The sequence below is a fragment of the Henckelia pumila genome, chromosome 2 (genome assembly GCF_033568475.1).
Source record: "Henckelia pumila isolate YLH828 chromosome 2, ASM3356847v2, whole genome shotgun sequence".
Lineage (NCBI taxonomy): Eukaryota > Viridiplantae > Streptophyta > Magnoliopsida > Lamiales > Gesneriaceae > Henckelia > Henckelia pumila.
In genome coordinates this window covers 83,247,188-83,255,622 of record NC_133121.1, presented here as the reverse complement: position 1 = coordinate 83,255,622, position 8,435 = coordinate 83,247,188, and positions in this window count along the sequence as shown.

Below are 8,435 nucleotides of genomic sequence, written 5' to 3'. Positions count from 1 at the left end.
ACAACACACATAGTACATTTTTTTTTCTGTAAAGACATACAAGTAAATTTTGTAAAGCATTAATTAGTGCCTCATAATGGTTTCATATATGTTTTTATTAGGCCTTTATTATTGACATTTAATTGGTCAAAATGGTGTCTTCTACAACTAAAATATGAATTATATATACAATGATATTTTAAATTATTATATTACAAAAATAATAAACAATGCAATGTTTAAATAATAATAACAATAACCATAAAATGGATTTAGAAAAAATAATATTTTAATAGTAAAAACAAGTATCAATAAAAAAACAAAATTTAGGACAAGACCACCGTTACTTAACATGACGATTTCATTTAATTTGTTTTCATAGAAATTTATTCATGTTATGCAATTTATGAAGATGATATATTTTTGATTGTGTGAATGAAATATTAGATCAATTATATTAGTAATTAAAATATGAATTATTTATACAATGATATTTTAAATTATTAAATTCTAAAAATAATAAACAATGCTATTAGCCAATAAAAAGTGAGTAATATTAGGTTGATATAATTATATATTAATTAAGTTTGTATAATTATTATTTAAAATTTTGTTCTTCTTCGTATCTATACAAAAATATCAAGGTTTCAAAAATATATTTTTTAATTCTAATCTTTTTTACATTATTATCAGAAGTTTTAAATTTTTGTTTTTCTTATAATTTTTTTTGTTTCTCTCCTTTCAATTGTTTTTTTAAAGGTTTCTCTTTTCAAAATTAGTAAGCCTTGTATTTTGAATTTATTTATATAAAAATTATGTCCTAGCCAATATTTGACTTTTACATTTATATCATTGTATGTATTTACTTTTATATAAATTTTTTTTCTCATTTCTAAATTGATACATGATATAATATACATTGAAAATATATAATAATAGGGTCATCAAGACGAAGAAAAAATAACGAGTACTTGACTACCCAATCATGGAAAAACATATATTTCTTTTCGAGATGGATAAATAATTTAGTAAAAATAAAGAAGAAGCGCCCCTCTGTATTGTCACGAAAGGCTTGCAAATACCATGGCAAAAAACTTCGAAACTAGTTAAAACGTCAAAAGAACAAATGACACCGAAGAAGAAAAAAGAAAGACTCACCAAAATTTATAAATAAGAAATAAGATGAGCAAATATCGGAACAACAAACACATGAAATAATTGATATCGAAGATGACAAGAATTTGTTTGCGTTTACTCAAAGAAGAAGACACATAATAAAACAGAGGAATGGATCGGATGTCCAAGTGGTTACGATGAAAAAGGACAAAATTTGAATATTTAAGTTGTTTATTATTCGTAGTATGATGTGAACATTCAAATTAATCTGAGATACACAATTGATAATTAATAATAAAATTAAAATTAAAGTTAAATTTTTTTGAGTAGCTTAAAAAAATGAATATGATTTTTTAATTCCAAAAAAGAACTATTTCTCAATCTTAATCCATATTTACAACCATACAAATATGTTTTAAAAAATATACGGATAGAAAACATCATCATACATATTATTAGGACTAAATTTATGAAATTTAGGTAACACCTATATTTTGTAGAAAATTTTAACTCATTTTTAATCAAACTAAAATATTATCATATATATTAAGGAGATGGATTTTAGTTTCATGAAATAAATTCTAAAAAATGATTGTAACTCTGAGTGATATGACCCACAAATTATAAATTGATTATGTGTACTCACGTGCGATGCACATGCTTTCTACTAGTAATACTAAAGTTACGATTAATATATTGTATCTCGATTAATATCGTGAGATTTTGTTAGTATATTGTGGTATTTCGTCAACAACGTATCATGAAATTTTTACAAATAAATATTGAATTTTTCGTTAGGTAAGAATTGAATTACAAATATTGATGTACATGTAGCATTATTCTTTTCATACATTGTTGGGGCGCAATACTTGTCTCTGCTGGATAGAGCGATCCAACCATGTCACTTGAGCTGTTGTGCGATTTAAAATATTTCAGTTGCACCATTATCACCAGCTATATTTTTTGGTAAATCGGCAAACATTTGGTTCTACAATTGGTATCAAAGTCAAGGTAATGAGTTCGATAATGCAATTTTTGGGAGGGAGATTGTTGGGATGCAATAATTGTCCTTGTTGGGTATAACGATCGAACCATGTAGCTTGAGTTGTTGTGCGGTTTAAAAGATTTGATTTGCAATACTACCATCAGCTATAACTTTTGGTAAAGCGACAAACGTTCGGTCTTACATACATCTTGGTACACAAAATTGCTGCAAAATATGGATAGACATAATTAATCATTATAATAATTAACATAACATCTTACATTTTTAATGTTGGGGTGAGATTTATCCATGGATAGAGACGTAGCCAATAGGGGTTGTCTTGCTCCAACATAATATTTATTGACGAATATTTTTTTTTAAATTCATAATTTTCCTTAAAAACATTGTTGGGGATAAGATTTCGCCGCGAAAAGGAACAAAGCCAAGGGAGCTTGCCTCTTGGATTAATTTCTAAATTATTTTCTGACCCAAAAATAGTTCGAGACATATTACGAATTCAAAAGGTTTCGTATTCGACAACGGGTGTTGTATTGAGAGATAGCAACCTCTCTTGGAACTGTATCGCAGAACTGCACGTCAGTATGAAACAAACTTTTGTGCCATATAAATTTTTTGTAGAAGTGTAAAACGTAATTTATTTTTAGATTTCTTTCGTCCATCACAAACTCAGTCCACGGTTCCATTACATGTACAAAGTCCAAAAATATTGTTAGGGATGGCATTTTGTCGTGGAAAAGGACAGAGCCAAGGGAGGTTGCCTCGTGACTAAATTCCTAAATTATTTTTCGAACCAAAAATATTTTCAAAACATATTATGGCTTCAAAAATTTTTGTATTCGGTAACATATGTTATATTGGGAAGAAGCAACCTCTCTTGTAACTGCACGTCGACACGAAACAAAGATTAGTACTATATGAATATGATTTTTTTGGACTGGATAACATACATTCATTTATTTATTTCGTCAACCACACACTCATTCCGCAGTTTCACTGTGTATACAAAGTCAGTCGAAAATATTTTTTTTCACAAAATCTCTGTACTCTGGCTAGCAAGAACCTCCAAAAACTTATATTCATTGTGTAATAAATCACTAAGATTTTTATTCTATCTCATTCACATAGTACTTGATAATGCAAAATAAAAAATTAATAACAGAATACATTGCATTTCCAAAAGTAATTGTAAAAAATTCAAACCATTGTCATTATCTCCTTTTACCAACATCCACAACAAACATATATTTACTCAACTACAAATCAAACATACTATCGTTATCGAATATCAACCTTTTTGAATTCATAATTTTCCCAAAAACAATGTTGGGAATGAGATTTGGTCGTTGATTATAGCGACCCATCCCGGATCCACTACCTAATCAGAGTTAAGAGCATTATTAAGCATGCATTAAATAAATCGCTGTGGAAGACATAAATAGAAACAGATCGACAGAATACAACCGGTTAATTAAATCAATATACAACCCAATCGAATTACAAATAATCCTATGGGTATAAACCTACAGCTAATCCTGCTGTCTTCAAGGTCACTGGCTACTCCAAGCTCCTGGTGCTCAACCCTGCACCTACACCTGCCCCGTCAAATAGGGTGACAAGATACACAAAAAATACTGGACGTGAGCTCTAAGCTCAATACGAAAGCACGGATAAACATACAAATGTGATGCATGCAAATGACAGAGTATCCATATCAGGGATAACTGTATGCAAACTGCTCAAACTGGCGCCTGGATATGAGCTCGTCACATCGGGGTAGCTAACCACTGTGTGCGACCACTCACTCCCAAATCTCGAACGCGGACCACGGAGTCCTCTAGGTACCAGTACCTAAAGGTACTCGATATCAAACGTCCAAACAGGGCTGAGCAAACCTAACTGGCTAATCTCAAAAGATGTACAGATGTACAGGCACAAGATGATATGTACATGCCATATAACAATAATAACATGCAAACACATAAATGTAATCATACGAGCATGCATATCCGCTGACAATCTCAATCAGTACTTACGTACCTTACTATAGGCAGCCCTAGCAGTCCCACTCTAGGTTCCAAGCCTATCATCAACTCTACAATGCAAATACTCAAGCATCATTTAATAAGCTCTAAAAGGCTTAACTAAGTTATTGCATACTCCTAAATAATTTAAGGAGACCATAGCTATACATGCGTCCGTCGTCAGCCCACTGATGGCGACTATCCCGCAACTAGGGGCACACTTCTGCTGCAGCTCCATAGCCTTGAGCATGGCTCCCCTACATGAGCACTACTCCGCTACTATGTCAGATACTGTCCGACTATGCTAAAACATACTCCTTACTCCAACTCTAAAATAAGAGTACCCAAAGCCCTAAAATAGAGCCACGCGGGCACATGAGAGGATTCGGAATTGGCAAGAAATAAAAGTCTTGGACCTTATATTTATAGGACACGATCGGAACCTCCGTTGCAGCATCGGAGCTTCCGATAGCCCTTATCTGCCACGCGTCGTTCCCTCGTTGGCTGGCTGCGTATAGAGGCAATCGGAACCTCCGTTCCCGATCGGAGCTTCTGATCCTTTTGAGTCCATTTCCGAAGTCCGTTAATCCATCTGGAATTCCCTTAATCATGTTTTACTTAATCTAAACACTATCACATGATTAATTACTCATTAATCGTTAATTCTGGATACGGGCTACTACATTGATAGTGACGTAACTGATGAGAGTTGTCCCCACCCAACATAAAATCTAGTTCCAAATACCAAACTTCTTGAATTCATAATTTTCTCCAAAAACTTTGTAGGGGATGAGATTTGGGCATGGAACGGGATGTAGCCAAGGGGTGTAGCCCCAATCCCACATAACATTTTTTGTGGAATAAAAAACTTCTTGAATTCATAGTTTACCTAAACAATGTTGGGATGCGATTTTGTCGTGGACATGGACAAACCCAAGGGGGTTGTCTCTTAATTCCATTTAAAAAGTTTTTTCTGCCTCAAAAATATTTTTGATGCATATTATGAATTCAAGAATTTTTGTATTCGACAACAGATGTTCAAAGGGGGCAAACCAACTTTTTAGAGCAGTTAATATAAAATCTACCACCACTTTTATCTTTCGCTTTAATTGACGCTAGAAATGGTGGCAATAATTGCGCTAGACAAATCTATGTAATATTTTTAGGAGCAGAGAAAACTCGCTCCTACAGTTCATATAAACCTCTACGATAGCTTCTTTTTTTAGTATTCATATGCTACTTTATAACTCGTTCCAAATATATAGGCAAAGCAACAAAACCAATAACCAGAAAATTAAAAATTTTCGAGTGATAACACTGATAAAGAAGAATGTACTTAATATATCAAACACATACGTGAAAGAGTGGGTGCCCGGTGAGCCAACTTGTGGCTAAGAGCTTTGATGACTCTTTGTATAAACAATCTTTTGTTTAAATATAATTTACACTTTTATTAATGGCAATGACTTTATCTTTCTTCATATTGTTATATTGTGATATACTATTGTTGTTTTGATAAAGACCTTGAATATACTATAGTGTATGTAAGATGTGGTAGCACATGAGGATGGCTATCATGAAACACATCTTATAGTCACTGTATATTCTAAACTGTTCCTAGTCGATTGAGCCGTCCGATAATAAGGATAAGGATCGCTCGAGTTTGAGACTAGCATTTACGATGCAGAGTACCACGTTTCATTGGTAAGGAACATAGAGATGTTCGAAGCATGCAAATGGATATTCATACGATGAATGATCGAACTACCCTATCCGGACTTTCCAAGTGGTTATCACTTATCGAGTGGATAAAGTCCGCGGTTTTGGTTGTACACCATTAGTCCTTACTACTTGAAACAACATTGAGACTCTATATGCTAGTACTGTGCTTTGACTCGTTTACCGACTCTATTGGGGTCATCAGGTGCGGGATTGGGTACAGTTACAACACATATAGGAGTCGATGCTTTGTTGTCAAGGATTCACCACATACTTGCGAGTGTGGATATCCTATGCGATCTGAGGAGATATTAGTGTGACGAATCTCTGGCCAGAGTACATGATGTGTTTTAAGAAATGGTTTCTTAGTAGCACATGCGATGTCACTATTTGATCTTCAAGATGTATTGCATAGTTATTGAATCTCGAACGACTCTCGATTTACCAATGGTTGTTGATTCGATCGGGATATATGGATGAAGGGACCGTACTGTACGCTAACCAAAATATATTGGTTCTTGCAGACACTATAAGTGATACCTAGGGAATCATGGGGCGATGTTGCTAGGCGCTCTTACCATGATTCGATGAGCAAGTCGGAAATTGTTGTTCCGAGTCACAAGGAGTTGTGAGCCCACGGCTAGCTGTATCCCTGAACCATTGAGGGTCACACAGAGTACTGGATTTTTAATCCCCGTTGAGATAGTTATATTTAAAGAGTTAAATTTAATGAACAAAGAAGTTGGACTTCTTATTTAAGAGTAGAGGAGTAAGATTTCCTAAAATGACATAGGGATGAGCATTTTTGGAAATCACTGAATTCGGATTCAGAAAAATTTATCTTGACTTTAAAAGGTGCAGAAATGGTTTCTGTGAACATTGGTAAAATCGGTTTATCAATCAGAGTCACGATGAATTTTATATTAATTTCTGAACATGCGGGCTTTGCTTGTCAGGCTTGAACTTATGACTAATGGGCCCTAAGCTGTTAGCGGCCTACATTATAAATAAGTTATTGCAGTACAGAAATTACACACACAACACAGGTCACAATTTTTGAAAAAACCTAGTTTTCTCTCTAACAGTGGCCGCCCCCTCCCCTCTGCTCGGGAAAAATCCAGTCTGTGAATTTTGAATTACAGTCTGGTTTAACGGATCAAATTCGTTAATTCTCTTCGTAGAAACTTCTGATAGATTTTCTAGTGCAATCTATTAGAGGGATTAAATATCCGTTCGTGGACCTGATTGAAGAACAGTTCGTCCATCAGTTCCAGGGATATACAACAAGAGCAGATCAATCTGTTGGTGTCCATAATCTCGATTCGAGATTGGAGGTAAAAATTTATAATTGTTATTTAATTTTTACACACACAATTTAATCGTAAAGTTTTGATACCCATTATGAAATCGTTCCATATAAAATTTTTAAACTTCCGCTGCACCGGGTATCAATTCTGATTGATCTGATCGTCGTTCTCCAACAGTGGTATCAGAGCCAGGTTTCTCAGATCAAGCGATTAAATTAATCGATTTTAAAAAAATTTTTAAGCCTCGGTTTTTGAAACAAAATAAATATTTTAAAAATAAAATTTTTTTTTTCGGGCAAAACCCGGGCAGCGATTGGATCGCTGCCCGGGGGGGGGGCCATCGCACGGCGCTGCCCGGCCCGAGCCCCTTTGGGGCGCGGGCTGCCCGGGAGTGTCCCGGGCGGCCCGCGAAAATTAATTTTTTAATTTTAAAATTAAAATTTTAATATGTTAAAATTCTATTTTTGGTCCGATCGAAAATTGTTTTTGATTGGTCCATGAGGCGTCGGATCGAATTGTTCGAGTCCGAAAATTTTAAAATTGATTTTTGGATAAATTTTAATTTTTGGAAAATTTATAAATTTTATCCGTTAAATCAGATTTTATGAAATTAATTATTTTTGGTACAATTGATGATAAGATATGATCTTATGGATATATTGAGTAAAATATGATTTTATGTATAAAATTGGATTTTATAGATAAAATATGATTTTATTTGATAAAAAGATAAAATATGATTTTGTATGTAAAATAAGATTTTATATATGGAATATGATTTTATCCTTTTAAATTTAAATTGCCATTGCATGTTATCCAATAAATTAATTTTGAATTAAATGTTATTGGATAAGGATGATCGATTGCCATGACCAATTTTGTAGGTGTATGTTAGGAATTTACATTTGTTTTTATTGTTGTTGGATTTATTAATGGGCCTGGTTTATGGCCCAATATGAATTGTCATATGTAATAAAAGTGGGCTTGGTTTATGGCCCGTTCCGACCCCTTAAAATGTATCCCCTACTTGTCATGGTTATTTATTGTAAATATATTAGACTTAGTGGGAGATGAAGATTTGAAGATGGAGGTGGGCCCAGCAGACAATAAAGACAGAATAAATGTAAATTGGAAGCTCAATGTAATAGGATTGCATTGCATACTGCATATTACCTAGGATTGGACTAAGACTCGTGATTGGCAACCACAGGTCGATTAGAAATGAAATCGATCATCCTATATAATATATGATATTATTGTTGTATGCATGTTTTAGACTAAATTGTG